Consider the following 14,675-nt stretch of genomic DNA (forward strand, 5'->3'; position numbering starts at 1 on the left):
TGTAAAAAGGTGGTAGCCGAAAAAAAGTTTAAAAGTATTTAAGAGGGAAACTAATAAATAAATAAAAAGTAAATAAAATAAAATAAATAAGATTAAATGAAAATGCAATAAAACTGATGTATTAAATGAGCAATTTAAAACATGGGACTTTTTAGGAAGTTTGTGTTTTTTCTTTTGCTTTCCAGAATTTTATTTATTGTCGACTCATATTTGCATAGCAGTTTGAGGTCATAATGTATCTTGATGAGGTTTGTGCTAGGGTCCTGGGGGGTCAGTGGGATGTTGGGAGGTGGAAACTGGAACCTTGAGTGGTTTTGTGGTCGGGAGCTTCTTGGTGCTGTGGTGGTGAGGGCTAGGGAGGTTGGGCAGTTTTTGGAAATAGAGGGGTGCTTGTTGCCGCAGTTGGCACATTTGTAGTCAGTTCTTCCTTTGTTGCATTGTTTGTGGTGGTGTTTTCTGAGCCATGTGTTCTTGGAATGCATAGCTGTGTGGTTGAATTGTTGGCAGTTGAAACACTGTTGGATGGATGGATGGAGGTGGGTGGGATTTCTCAACTCTGTAGTGGAAAAAGTTCATGTAGAAGCCTTCTTGTAGGAGACCAGGTGCATCTGCGGGTGTAACGGGGGGAATTGAACCCAAGAGCAGTACACCACGGGGAGAGTTGGCAGTGTCCTTTATTGCAGCAGACCAGCAGGTTGGCAGAGAAAACAGGCTAAAGGCAGCTTGTAGCGTATACCAGGCAGAAGAGCAGGCACCCAGGCGCAGTCCAGACGACCGGGGTGAAACACAGCTTAAAGTCTGTAAGATGAGGCAACCCACAGCATTGATGGCTGGACTCTCACGACAAAGAGCAGGTACGGGGAGAAGCCTGTCAACGAGGAGACAGGCAGACAGTGCTCCAGAAACACAATGACAAATAGTGATGGGTCGGGCAACACCGATGCGTCGGCGCATGTGTCGAGCTCATAGACCGAAGCCCCGTGTCGATGCGCGTATCGCTTTAAGAAAGTCACGTGACCGATACAGCTGCAGTATCGCCTGTCATGCATCGCGCCGGGTGCACCAAACTGTGTTTAAAAGGAAGCGCATCTGTCAACGGGCTGCATCTCTGCCAAAACAATGAGTCATCATTTCAAACGGACATCTTATCTGCAAGCCATAATGGAACCAGAAAGAAAAAGAAAAGTTTCTGTCGTGTGGGACCATTTTGTCGGCAAATAAGGTATTTGTTTTTATTTCCTTGTTGTTTCATCCTGTTCCTCCCAGTTCCCACTTGATCTATCAGAATTCAAATCCATTTCAAAGTGACTCAGTTTAAATTATTTTATTTTCTGCAGGTTAAATGTCGCATTTGTTTGACAGAACTGTCCTACATTAATAAAAGCACCTCTTCAATGCTGAGGCCTTGCAGAGCCAGGCACGAAAATAAGGCCACAAATAGGACTACACCAGGAACAGACACAGTTAGGCCTATAGAGACATTTTAAAACGTCCTCATGGTCGCTTTATTGATAATTAATTCATATTATTTTGTTATTACTACATTTTTGACCATCAAGCTTCCAGGAAGCATGTGTTGGACCAGGCTATCCTGAATTTTATTCTCAAGGACTGCCAACCCCTCAGCGTTGTTGAGAATGAGGGGTTCAGGGAACTGCTTCAGCTCCTTGAGCCATCATGTTTTTGCCAACCAGAAAGGTTTGTATAGAGAATGTCTAGAGAAGTAGTTGATATATCCAATTAATTTCATATTTAATTTGAATATATTGATTAACTTTTGGTTTAACTTGGTTTAATTTTCAGACTGTCAAAGAAATGGTGGCCAGAAAATACAAGGAGGAACGAGAACGAGCGAAAATGGTACAGCAAGCTGTGGCAGTAAGTATAACAGCTGACATGTGGACATCTGTGAACATGGAGGCTTACTTGTCTCTTACCTGTCACTACATTCATGAGAATATGCAGTTGTGTACATCTGTGTTGGGAGTGCAACACTTTCCACAAAGTCACACTGCTGACAATTTGGCCCGAGTCAAAAGGGGCATGATGGATGAGTGGGCCATAACGAATAAAGTAAAGTGTCTTGTGACCGACGCAGCAGCAAACATGATTGCATCCACAGGAAGTCTCTAAATTCGGCATTCAGTTTGCATTGCACACAATCTCAATTTATTAGTCAGAAAATCATGTGATCAAATCCCTGCACTTACATCAATCAGACACAAATCTAGGCAAATTGTAACATACTTCAGATCAAACACCACAGCCAAAGAGAAGCTAGCTCAAGTGCAGCAACAAATGGGACGGCCAGCCCTGAAACTCATCAATGAGGTGCCAACATGCTGGAACAGCACATGTGAAATGCTGAAAAGGCTACATGATGAGAAGGAACCAGTGTGGGTATCTCTTGGGTCTCTTAATACAGACATAACTCCACTAACAGCTGATGAGTTCACCATCATTGGAGAAACACTTGTTGTGCTTGCTCCTTTCCGTCAAGCTACAGTGGAGTTGTCTGAAGAGAAGAGAGTTTCAGGGTCAAAGGTCATCCCGATGATGAAAATGCTGTATCATGCACTTGAGCGTAACGCTTCAAACTTACACACACTGGCAGCAACACACCTCCACGAACACCTAAGGCGACGAGTCACAGACACTGCTTCCAGTCTGGAGTCATTAAGTGTGTTGACCCTATCAACACTTCTAGACCCCAGATTCAAATCACTCGGGTGTCGTAGTTCCACAAAATGCAGTGAAGCAGTCAGTAGACTGAAAACAGAATGTGCAGCTGCAATTGGGCGCTCATCGACTGAGCCACAGCCTGGACCTTCTTCACAACAGCGGCCTGCAACAACTTCAGGCATGTTATTCAGCGTTATCTGATTATTTGTGCAATTATTTGTTTGCAAATCATGTACTAAAATGCCAATTTGTTGTTTTTTAGATAACTTGTGGCAGCACTTGGACAATGAAGTTGGCATGCAGACCAGCAATGTCACAACCGATTTCATTATTGAGGTTCAGAGATACCTGGCAGAGGGCAACATGCCAAGATCTCAGGATCTGCAGGAGGAGATATTGGGACAACCAAAGGCACACTTACCCAAACCTCTTCCGCCTGTCACAAATGTTTCTGTGTACACCAGCCTCATCTGTGCCGTGTGAGCGGGTTTTTTCAAAAGCTGGAGAACTGGCATCTAAAAAACGAAATCGCCTGAATCCCAAAACTTTGGAACATCTCATTTTCTTGAATAAAAATTTATTAAAAAAAAAATCCCCTCCCTCCCTCAAGGACAAGTACATAAGCATCCTCGCATTCACAACACTTTCATTTTTATTTTTACATGTTATGACCTTAAAGATATCAAAGATATTTAAACTTTAATTAAGATATGAAATAGTACAATATAAAATACAATACCTTAAATTATATTATTTTATAGCCTATACTAGGTCATTAAATCAGTATGTCAGTTGAGTCTGTCATTGGGTTGCCGGTTATGATTTTTAAGATCCAGGAGGTTACAGTATTGAGCAACACAGTAACACACCGACACAGTATCAATACAGTTTGGTTAATGTGCCGCAACGCTTCACGAGGCCTCATCTACCCATCACTACTGACAAAGCTCATAGTCGGGTCAGAAGGCTGAGAAGTCCAATCAGTCCAAACGCTGGAAAGTCTATCATCAATGCAAAGAACAATCTGGAGAGAACTGGAGAGGCTTATATACTGGGTTTGATTGTGGGTGAGATGCAGCTGAGAGACCAGGTGAGGGGAATGAACTAATGAGGTGGGTGTGGCTGGCTGGCAGACAGGAGCAGAGGTGGGGAGAGTGGAAATTTACTGGAGCCAGTCTGGAGGTGAGCAGACTGTGACAGCGGGGTTGGTGAGGTTGATCCTTATAAAGGTGGTGGGCTGCTGGGTGGCTCTGCTGATGATACGATTTGCTTTGGAGATTGAGATGCCTTGTTTTTCCAGTTCTTCTTTTATTTCTTCGGTGTCTGTCTCAGTGTGGATCCCCTTGATTATCAGCTGTTTGGTTTGTTGTTGAGTGGTGGCTGGTGTGGCTTTTCTTGCCGGGCCATATGTAATTTTTGAGTGCTGGAATGAGTCTTAGGGCTAGGGGGAGAGAAGGGAGTTTACAGAGTGTATATTATTTGTGAAAATATGAATGCCTCCTCTCTTCATGCGGACTAACTTTTTAATTGAGATGTCTGGTGTGCATCGGATGAGTTCTTCAAAGATGGATTTGTTAGTGGTAAAGATGCTGTGCTTTATGTTGTCTATGACTACTGGTATGAGTGAAGGGGTGTTGGGTGAATTTGTATATTCGTGATCCTTTCTTGTTCTCTTCCTGTGGTTGGAGCTGAAGTATTCACTGTATTTGTCTTTGTTTCGGATGACGGTCTCTGCAAAGGTGGGGGGGTGCAGTGTATTTCCATTGGGGTGCATCAGGGTTGTTCTCATAAATCCAATAGTGTTTTGGAGTTGTTGAATGAAGTGGGCAAGTGGCGTTGATATGATATTTTTATCGAGTTCTGTGAAGAGCTGTTGAATTTTATCCAGTAGTGTTGCTAGGACCTATGTTTCTGCAGAGGTGTCGGGTTGGGGGGTTGCTGCTTTAGTGGTGGTGGTTGGGTTGATAAGGGGGGGTGCTGGTGTGTCCTTTAGTGCTTTGGTCCCTTGTGGTTTGTGACTGTTCTTTGGTGGTGCGGTGGCTCCCTCTGGTGGTGTGCTGGGCTGTAGTGAATCCAGTTCCTTGAGGGTTTCTTTGATGAAGCTGTCCACTGAGAGGGATCGATTTTGGATTTGATGGTTAGCTGCTCGCGGCGGTGCTGGTGTGGGTCTTTAGGGTGTTGTGTAGGTGGTGGTTTGGGCTGACTAGTTTTCTGCTGGCTGTCTTGTAGTTGTTTTGATGCTGGTTTGGTCCTGTTGTGGTCTTTTGGTTGGTGCTTTTCAGGTTTGAGGGGATGGAGATGTTTTTGGATGGGTCTTGACTTTTTCCTTATATTGAGTTTCTCCTTGTTTTATGTGGTGCAAATGTTGAGGACCATACATGCTGCATCTCCTCCTTCGATAGGGGTCCAGTAGCCATTATAGTGAGTGGTTGATGTATGTATGATTGTTATGTGTTTGATATGGGTAAAGATAATGAAAAGGACAAATAAATATAAAATAAAAATAATAAAATTGAATATATATATATCTAAATAAAAATAGGTAAACTACCAAGTGGCTTTTCAAAAGCAAAAAGTAAAAGAAAAAATAAAATATATTCATGTAAAACAAGTGAATGTCAGTGGATGTCAGGGGTAGTGTGGTGGTGTAGTGCAAGTAGTGTGGGGTGGACGCAATGAGGAAGTAAAAATTTGTGTGAACAAAAAATTTGGTTGAGTATAATAAAGTGCTTGGTGTTATTATGTAAGTGAATGTGTCGGAGTGTAGTGACTTTGTTCAGAACATATTGCCTGTGTTGACTTAAAATAAATTAAAAAATAGATTAAGATTTAAAGACCGCTTATCCGTCCCTTCGTGGGTTCCTCCCAAGGGGCCAACTCTGAGGCTGAGAAATGCAGTTCACTAAATGCCCGCTTGAGGCTGGCTCCAGAAAGGAGCAAATCCCCATAGTGCCCCATGTTAAAATGCACAACTGTACAGCAGAATTAAACATGTTCGCAGCCTGGTACAAAAAATGGTTTTGGTCCCAATGGCCAATTCCTCCTCTTCGCGACAAGGGGGGGGTGGTTATTACTCACTCATTTATATTATATTAAGGTTTGAAATTCTGCATAATTAAGGGCGTGGATACTTGAGTGACCGGTGACATCGCTGTTCGCTCATCGCTCGGTGGTGGCTACCCGCTGGCAGCGCTAGCTGTCACGTGAGCTAATCCCCGGTCATTGAACGTGACTTCTCGACTGTGGTGTCAGAGCCTTGCGGAGAACATTTCAAGCAAGTACTGGATGAATAATACGCCTGCTCTGCGGTCAGTTGTCCCAACACAGAAGTCCAAGAAGCTTGTGCTCCTGTTTTTTCGGTAAGTAAAATTATAGTTTTGATCACTTCAGCACTGACCCCAGGTTTACATATTGTTTGTGAATAACTTAATGGTCACATTTTCCCCAAGTGAAACATGAGAACAAAACATGATTCTACAGTGCCCGTAAGCTTTGATAACAATTAAATATTCTATACATACTGTATTGTATAGTCGCTGTGTTGGTAGAACACTGGTAAATCTAAAACAACATTAAAATAAAGTTGAATATCTACAGAACACAAGCACACAAACCTCTTTATTTACAAACTTGTCTTTCTATTTTTTATTTGTCTTGTCATTGTTATTAGGGAAGGACCTGCCTGAAGGACTTCACTGTGCTGACCCTGTTCTATCTCTAAGGGTAAAGAAGAAAAATGTATCAATCGGTTCTTCTTTTAAAATATACTTAAATCACACAACCTGTTATTGCTTATGGTTTTATCTGTAGTGTACTAGTTATTTGTCAATTAAAAGTCAGATTTGAATGTGAAATCTCACATTCAGTCAGTATTAAAGACAAAATAGTTAAAATATAAACATAATTCATGAGCCAGAACCAGAAGTTATAGATTAACTCAGATTTATTTTTAGTGAAGGTACAAAACACAAAAAGGTGGACATTATAAAAATTATAGAACACATTTAATATAAAGACTGGGCCTGTGCAAGCAGTTACAGCTGAGCTCAGAATGAGCCCAGAGCTGCAGAGCTGCAGAGGAGAAGGGGATACAGTGTGGGACAGCAGGGAAGCTATAGTTGGTATTTTTGATCAACCATGATGAATATAAAAATAAACTCAACATTGTCCATGAAAGTCAGGGACATGTTAAGGCTTTACAAAGTGTGTCCTGAAGGCCATATTCAATAGCAGTGACACTGCCAACTGTAGCAGTTACAGGTTCCATTTCACAAGGTGCTGGCGGTGAGTCTGCTGCAGGTGGTCTTCAATGTAACCAGCCTGATGCTACTGATCTCCCTCAGGTTGTCGTCACCACAGTGGATGATGTGGACGTCAGCTGCAGCTCTTCCTTACAGGGTGGAAACAGAGGGGAAGAAGGCTTTTCCACCACAGTCCACCAGCCAAACATAGCACTCCAAGGTCTGCAGCTCTCTGGACACCTCGGTGGACAAACTCATTACCACGTTCACATTGTGACTGTAGGATTAAAATGAATAAATGAGTGATATATGCGAAGTCCACTAAAGGGTGTAGCTCACATTTTAATGTTGACAACACTGTTATGTCACATCTGTAGGATAAAATGGAACTAAAGAGCTACATCTCAGAATATAGATGACAGTCTCTAATACTTTATTTTTAGACAGACTATATAACTGTAAAGTCAAGCAGCCACGACTGGTACTGGTTTGTTTTGTGCAGCTAGTGGAAGCATCACAGGTGAACAGAACAACCAATAAAGTAATAAACATCTTGTAACAAATATGAAAGTGTCATATTCAAAGTGATAATCTCGTACAGTAAAGTTTATAGCAGTACAGGTAAGGAGGACTACCAAGGACTTCTGTCAGTGTGAAAACTTGATCTGTGTACTGTTTACGACAGTGGAGTGGGGAATTATAGTTTTTTCTATTTTCTTGTTTGGTGTATGTGGATGTCCCTGAAGGCCAAAATAAATAAATAAACAACAATAAAAACTAAGACTACAAGCCAGTGTTAATAAAACATTTACTGTATGCCAAGAACACTAACCATCAGTAACAAATATTTATTTCAAATGTTGTTCTACAGTTACAATGTTACTTTCCACATGTAACGTTGGCTGGGACGACCGGTACCGGAGCTCACGTTACAGCAGTCAGTACCGACCCGGTGCAGCCTCGGGGCCGCGGCGCTAGCCGGCTCGCACTTAGCCTAGCTTATTAACTTAGCTCCTTAGCCTCGGCTAACTGGGAAGCTTCGACGTAGGTGGGCGAGTTCCAGCGATCGGTCTGCATTCGGCCCACCTCTATGTCCATATTTGGATTAGCCGGGTAAAGGAGGAGTTGGGCCCTGTCAAGATGGCGACGGCTGAGCCACTGCGGAACCGTCCACTTTGGGCTTCAAAACCGGCCTGCAGAAACCAATGGATGACGTCACGGACGCTACGTACATGTTTATATACAGTCTATGGTTCCTCCTGACTCGATTCTCCTGTTCTGCTCTACTCCGTCTGAGAGTACCGCTCCGTCCGAAAGTCAAAAGTGGGAGTGAATGGTTGGGTTTTGTTCAACCTCGGGTAGGGTTAAATGAAAAACTAAAGCCTTAGTACTGTAACTGTGTCCCCCCCACCTTAGAAACCACAATTCCGCCCCTGATCATAGGTTTCACTTGAACCTATATGAGCTTCCCACATTACTCCATGAAAATGGTCCATTAACATATTTCACATGAGCATTCTGAAAACAGTTCATCAGAATCATCCTATGTGTTGCTGGAAGGAAACAAAGATGATAATATCACAGACACTGTTTGGACAGAAAATCCATCAACCAACAAAATATGATTCTGGCACACTGGAGGTGGTCAATTAGAATAGATAATTTGTTTTAAAAAAAAGATTTGATAATTTGAGTTTTTTGTTTAAACTGTTGACATTGTTCAAAAAAGTGGACAGCAGATGCTGACTTATTGGAGAAAGTAATGATTTAGTGACCTCTGCTGTTGAGGGTTAAGCATTACAGTCTGATGAACTGCAGAAAAAAGGCTCACCCTGTTTATTAATCTATGATCTACACAGAAGCCTGCATGCACTCAACAAACAGAATGTAGGTGCCTTTTTTGAGTGAAAACTGTGCTGTCCATTTGCCGTCATGTGATTTTTGCCACACCCCTGCCATCAGTAGCGAACCTTGTGGTCTGGCACTGGGCCTTCAACCTCGCAAAGTCAGAATGTTTTCTTGGGTATTTTTTAAAGATGTAAACAGCTCCACAACAAGCACCGAAACACAGCTCCAATACACACACACGCACACTTTCATGGTCATCACCACAATAGCAAATTATGGTTGGCTGATTTACCCGTCACTTACTAAATGAACACACAAGCTCCGAACTTCTGTCCCGATCGTGAAGTCCTAGCCAGGTTTCAGTCATACAGAATAAATCAATGTGATGATCAGTTATCAGATCATTCACTAATAAAGATTTAGATGGGAGTGACCTAATATCTAATAATCCACATTTTATTGTCCTATTTTTAGGTTAATTTATAGGCTTTCTGTTGGTCTTTGTGAGATTTGGGTGAATTACACTTCTTTTATTTACCTTTGGTTTAGATAGTTAAAGTGGTCGTGGGGCAGAAACTGTTTCTATGGGGTTTTGTGGGGACAACTGCTGAAATAGAAGCACAGAGAAGCGTGTAAGACTGCAACTCTGCTTCCTGGTCCCAACTCTGAAATGTCACAGGTCTGACCATCTAGGTTACTGAGTCAAGTTTCTACAAATGAGAGCTGCACCATCCAAAGTTGGATGAATGCTGTCTCTCCGCATCAGACCAGGAATTCTCCAAATGTTGCGCCAGTTATCTATGAAGCCCACATTGTTATCTGGACACCACCTCGACAACCAGCGGTTTAGTGATGATGTTCGGCTATACATGTCATCACTGTTCAAGTGATGACATGAAGTACTAGAAGTCCCTAAGGGTTCCCCTCTGTCTGCCATGTGTCTGCTGACGCCGTCAGGCTGCATACAGCTCACCTAACAGTAGCATATGCCTCAGTAGCTATCTTTAAAAAGCTCACCATGCTGTCCGATGTACAGCCACAAGGCTGACATGCAGAGATAATTAATTTGCAAGATTAGATTTATGACATTCTGTTCTCCACTTACTCTTTTCAGTAGAGTCGCATCATGTACAGGCCTTTCTCTAAAATATGGAGATATTTTAGAGAAAGGATATTCTGAATATGCTTTTAGTTCATTCACAGCCTAGTTTTGGGGAAGTCAGCTTACTCGTCATAAGGATCGATTCCAGGAACCCACCTATAGTTCAAGGGGTGCAAATGCCTTGGTAAAAACTTGCTAACGATGAACTATTTTCTGAAATATAAGACACTAACTACAAACTGATTCATCAGTGCAAAGATACACGTAGGTTGCAATATGGCAGCATGTTGTTTGTCAACCTGCAGAGATCCCATGAGGACACGTTGCTGCACATCTGGAAGGGCGTCCCATTAGTTATCACATGGAGCAAGAGGGTCCTACTGGCTGCAACATTGAATATCAACAGCATTTCATAAAACTAGGCAGGCACAACTATTATACTGTGCAGCCACAGAATAATCGAGCGTTAGAGGAGTTAGTGCGAGTGGGTCATACACTAACCAAAAGGTCAGTGGTTCGATTCTCCAGCTCCTCCAGTCCGTGTGCCTGTGCTGGCAGTGTATAAATGATTCAATTCAATTCAATTTTATTTGTATAGCGCCATATCACAACATACATTGTCTCAAGGCACTTTACATAGTGAGGTCAATATTACAATATTACAGGGAAAACCCAACAAATCCCACAATGAGCAAAGCACTTGGCGACGGTGGAGAGAAAAAAAATCCCTTTTAACAGGAAGAAATCTCTGACAGAACCAGACTCAGTTGTGGGCGGTCATCTGTCTCGACCGGTTGGGGTGAAGAGAGAGAGGAGGAAGAGAGGAGAGGTGGGCAGAAAGAGGGTGGGAGGAGAGACAGTAGGAGAGAAGAGAGAGAGAGGACAGTTGTACAACCGCCGCTGTAATCTCTACCAGACTGATACTTATAATTAAAAAATACAATTATGTTGTTGTCATTATTAGTGATGATATTAACATTAATATTAATAATAGCAATAATAATAATGACGGGTTTGGGTCCTGCAGCTCTGGGGTCAGAGATACACTAGGAGAGATAGAAAACACAAACAGGGTTAGTGACATGTACTGTAAACATATCGGGGGATGGGGGGGTAGTATAACAGTTGCTTTAATTTCTACCAGACTGATACTTATAATTAGTGAAAACTGATACTTATAAAAACAATGATGTTATTAATAATAATGATAGTAATAATAATAATGACGGGTTTGGATCCTGCAGATCTGGGGTCAGATCTACTAGGGGAGAGAGAAAACAGAGTTAGTGACATGTAATGTAGATACATGGGGGCAGAGAGAGAGAGAGAGAGAGAGATTGAAAAGGTGGGAGAAGGAGAGAGATATAAAGGGAGAGAAAGAGGGAGAAGGAGAGAACGGGAGAGGGAGAAAGATGCTCATGATATAAGTTCCCCCAGCAGTCTAGGCCTATAACAGCATAATAAAGAAATGGTTTATTAAACACCTGAGCAGTTCTAACTATAAGCTTTATCAAAAAGGAAGGTTTTAAGTTTAACTTTAAATGTAGACATGGTATCTGCATCCCTGACACAAACTGCTTCTACTTTTACAGACTCTGGGAACCACAAGTAATCCTGCATTTACAGAGCGAAGTGATCTATTGGGATAATATGAAACTAGGAGCTCTGTAAGATATGATGGAGCTTGATTATTAAGGGCTTTGTATGTTAGGAGCAGTATTTTGAATTCTATTCTGAATTTTACAGGAAGCCAATGCAGAGATTCTAACACTGGAGAAATATGATCTCTTTTTCTAGTTCCTGTCAGAACTCGAGCTGCGGCATTTTGGATTAGCTGGAGGCTTTTCACAGACTTATTGGGGCATCCTAGCAGTAATGAATTACAGTAGTCCAGTCTAGAAGTAACAAAAGCATGGACTAGTTTTTCAGCATCCTTTTGAGAGAGGATGTTTCTAATGTTCTTGATATTGCGCAGGTGAAAGAAGGCTGTCCTAGAGACTTGTTTTATGTGTGAGTCAAAGGACATGTCCTGGTCAAAGGTAACTCCAAGGTTTCTCACAGTAGAGCTGGAGGCCAAGGTAATGCCATCCAAGGTAACTATATGATCAGATAATGTTTCTCTGAGGTGTTTAGGGCCGAGTATAATGACCTCAGTTTTTTCTGAGTTTAGAAGTAAAAAATTATAAGTCATCCAGGCCTTTATGTCTTTAAGACAATCCAGAAGTTTGTCGACCTGATTAGTTTCATCTGGCTTTATAGATAAATACAGCTGGGTATCATCAGCGTAGCAATGGAAATTGATGCGGCGTTTTCTTATAATATTGCCTAAAGGAAGTATATATAGAGTGAAAAGTATCGGTCCCAGTACAGAACCTTGTGGTACTCCATGTCTCACTTTTGTATGCATGGAAGATTTGTTATTAACGTTAACAAACTGAAATCTATCAGATAAGTAGGACTTAAACCATTCTAGTGCTGTTCCTTTAATCCCAATGTGTTCTAGTCTCTGTAACAGAATTTTGTGATCGATGGTATCAAATGCAGCACTAAGATCTAAAAGGACGAGAATAGAAACATATCCACTGTCTGAGGCCATGAGAAGGTCGTTGGTAACCTTCAGTAGTGCTGTTTCTGTACTATGATGTTTTCTAAAACCTGACTGAAAGTCTTCAAGCAGACTATTCCTGTGTAAATAGTCACATAACTGGTTAGCAACAGTTTTTTCAAGGATTTTAGAGATAAAGGGGAGGTTTGATATGGGTCTATAGTTAGCTAAGATATCTGGGTCCAGAGTTGGTTTTTTGAGCAGAGGTTTAACTACTGCCACCTTAAAGGCCTTTGGTACATAGCCTGTCAATATAGATAAATTGATCTGATCTAATATGGAATTATTAATTAAAGGTAATACATCCTTAAATAGCCTTGATGGAATAGGATCTAAAAGACAGGTTGATGACTTGGATGAAGTGACAAGTGAAGTCAGCTCAGCCAGATCTATAGGGGAGAAGCATTCTAAATAAAAATTAGGCGATACTATTGGTTCAGAACCTACAGTACTGGACCATGTGCCATTAGTGGGAAGAAGCTGGTAAATTTTTTCTCTGATGGTAATAATCTTATTAGTAAAGAAACTCATGAAATCATTGCTACTTAGAGTTGGAGGAATAGACTGTTCAGTAGAGCTTTTACTCTCAGTCAGCCTGGCTACAGTGCTGAAGAGGAACCTGGGGTTGTTTTTATTTTCCTCTATTAGTGAAGAAAAATAATTGGTTCTGGCATTTCGGAGGGCTTTCTTATATGTAATTAAACTATTTTTCCAGTCTAGGTGAGAATCATCTAGACTATTGGAACGCCACTTCCTTTCTAACCTACGTGACGTCTGTTTTAAAGCGCGTGTCTGTGCATTAAACCATGGAGCTATCCTCCTCTGTTTGACTGTCTTCTTTTTCAGAGGGGCGACAGTGTCAAGTGTGGAACGTAGTGAGGCTGCTGCACTATCAACAACATCATCAATTTGTATGGGAGTAAAGTTTTGATAACGATCCTGCACTGTATCGACACATGGCAGTAGAGTAAATAACGAAGGAACTGTTTCTTTGAATTTACTAACAGAGTTTTCTGATAGACACCTGCTGTAATAGAACTTTTCTCCAAATTCAGTAAAGTTAATAATGGAGAATTCAAATGTAACTAAGTAGTGATCGGACAGAGGGTTTTGAGGAAATACTATAAGATTGTCAATGTCTATGCCATAGGTCAGAACGAGGTCGAGGGTGTGATTAAAACAGTGAGTGGGTTTGTTTACATGTTGAGTAAAACCAATTGAGTCTATGAGCGAATTAAAGGCAGAACTAAGACTGTCGTTGGCAACATCCACATGAACGTTGAAGTCCCCCACTATAATAACTTTATCTGTGCTAAGCACCAACTCAGATAAAAAGTCTGAAAATTCAGATAAAAATTCAGAGTAAGGGCCTGGTGGTCGATAAACAACGACTACAATAACTGGTTTTTGACAATTCCAGCTAGGGTGAAGGAGGCTAAGAGTTAGGCTTTCAAATGAGTTAAAACTATGGTTAAGTCGAGCGTTAAGCAATAAGTCTGCTTGGTAGATTGCTGCTACTCCTCCTCCTCGTCCTGTGGTCCGAGGAATATGAGTATTATTATAAGAGGGAGGTGTTGATTCATTTAAACTAACATATTCTTCTGGCTGTAGCCAGGTTTCAGTCATACAGAATAAATCAACGTGCTGATCAGTTATCAGATCATTCACTAACAAAGATTTAGATGGGAGTGACCTAATATTAAATAATCCACATTTTATTGTTCTATTGTTAGGTTCATTTATAGGCTTTGTGTTGAAATTTATGAGATTTGTGTGAATTACACCTCTTTTATTTCCCTTTGGATTAGATAGTTGAAGTGGTCGTGGGGCAGAAACAGTTTCTATGGGGTTTTGTGGGGGTGACTGCTGTAATAGAAGCGCAGAGAAGCGTGTAAGACTGCAACTCTGCTTCCTGGTCCCAACTCTGAAAAGTCACGGGGTTGACCGTCTAGGTAACCGAGTCAGGTTTCTACAAATGAGAGCTGCACCATCCAAAGTTGGATGAATGCCGTCTCTCCGCATCAGACCAGGAATTCTCCAAAAGGTGCGCCAGTTATCTATGATGCGTGATAGAAAAAGTTCTGTGTATAGCAGCGCTGTATGAATGTGTGTGTGAATGTGACTTGTATTGTAAAGAGCTTTAAGTGGAAGATAAAGCTAGAAAAGAAGCTATATACTGTAAATACAAAACTTCCCA

General features: G+C 41.4%; 2 long non-coding RNA genes across 2 annotated transcripts; both read left to right on the forward strand.

Moving 5' to 3' along the window:
- Window positions 1-994: 994 nt before the first annotated feature.
- On the forward strand, window positions 995-3,278 carry LOC118316852. Its single transcript, XR_004795274.2, has 3 exons — window positions 995-1,222; window positions 1,560-1,698; window positions 1,804-3,278. It is a non-coding gene; the product is annotated as an uncharacterized LOC118316852 (long non-coding RNA).
- A 591-nt stretch (window positions 3,279-3,869) lies between these two features.
- Window positions 3,870-7,360, forward strand: LOC118317564. The gene is made up of 3 exons (XR_004795465.2): window positions 3,870-6,041; window positions 6,353-6,405; window positions 7,026-7,360. It is a non-coding gene; the product is annotated as an uncharacterized LOC118317564 (long non-coding RNA).
- Window positions 7,361-14,675: the final 7,315 nt, after the last annotated feature.

Source organism: Scophthalmus maximus, chromosome 8 (assembly GCF_022379125.1).
Source record: "Scophthalmus maximus strain ysfricsl-2021 chromosome 8, ASM2237912v1, whole genome shotgun sequence".
In the NCBI taxonomy this organism is placed as follows: domain Eukaryota; kingdom Metazoa; phylum Chordata; class Actinopteri; order Pleuronectiformes; family Scophthalmidae; genus Scophthalmus; species Scophthalmus maximus.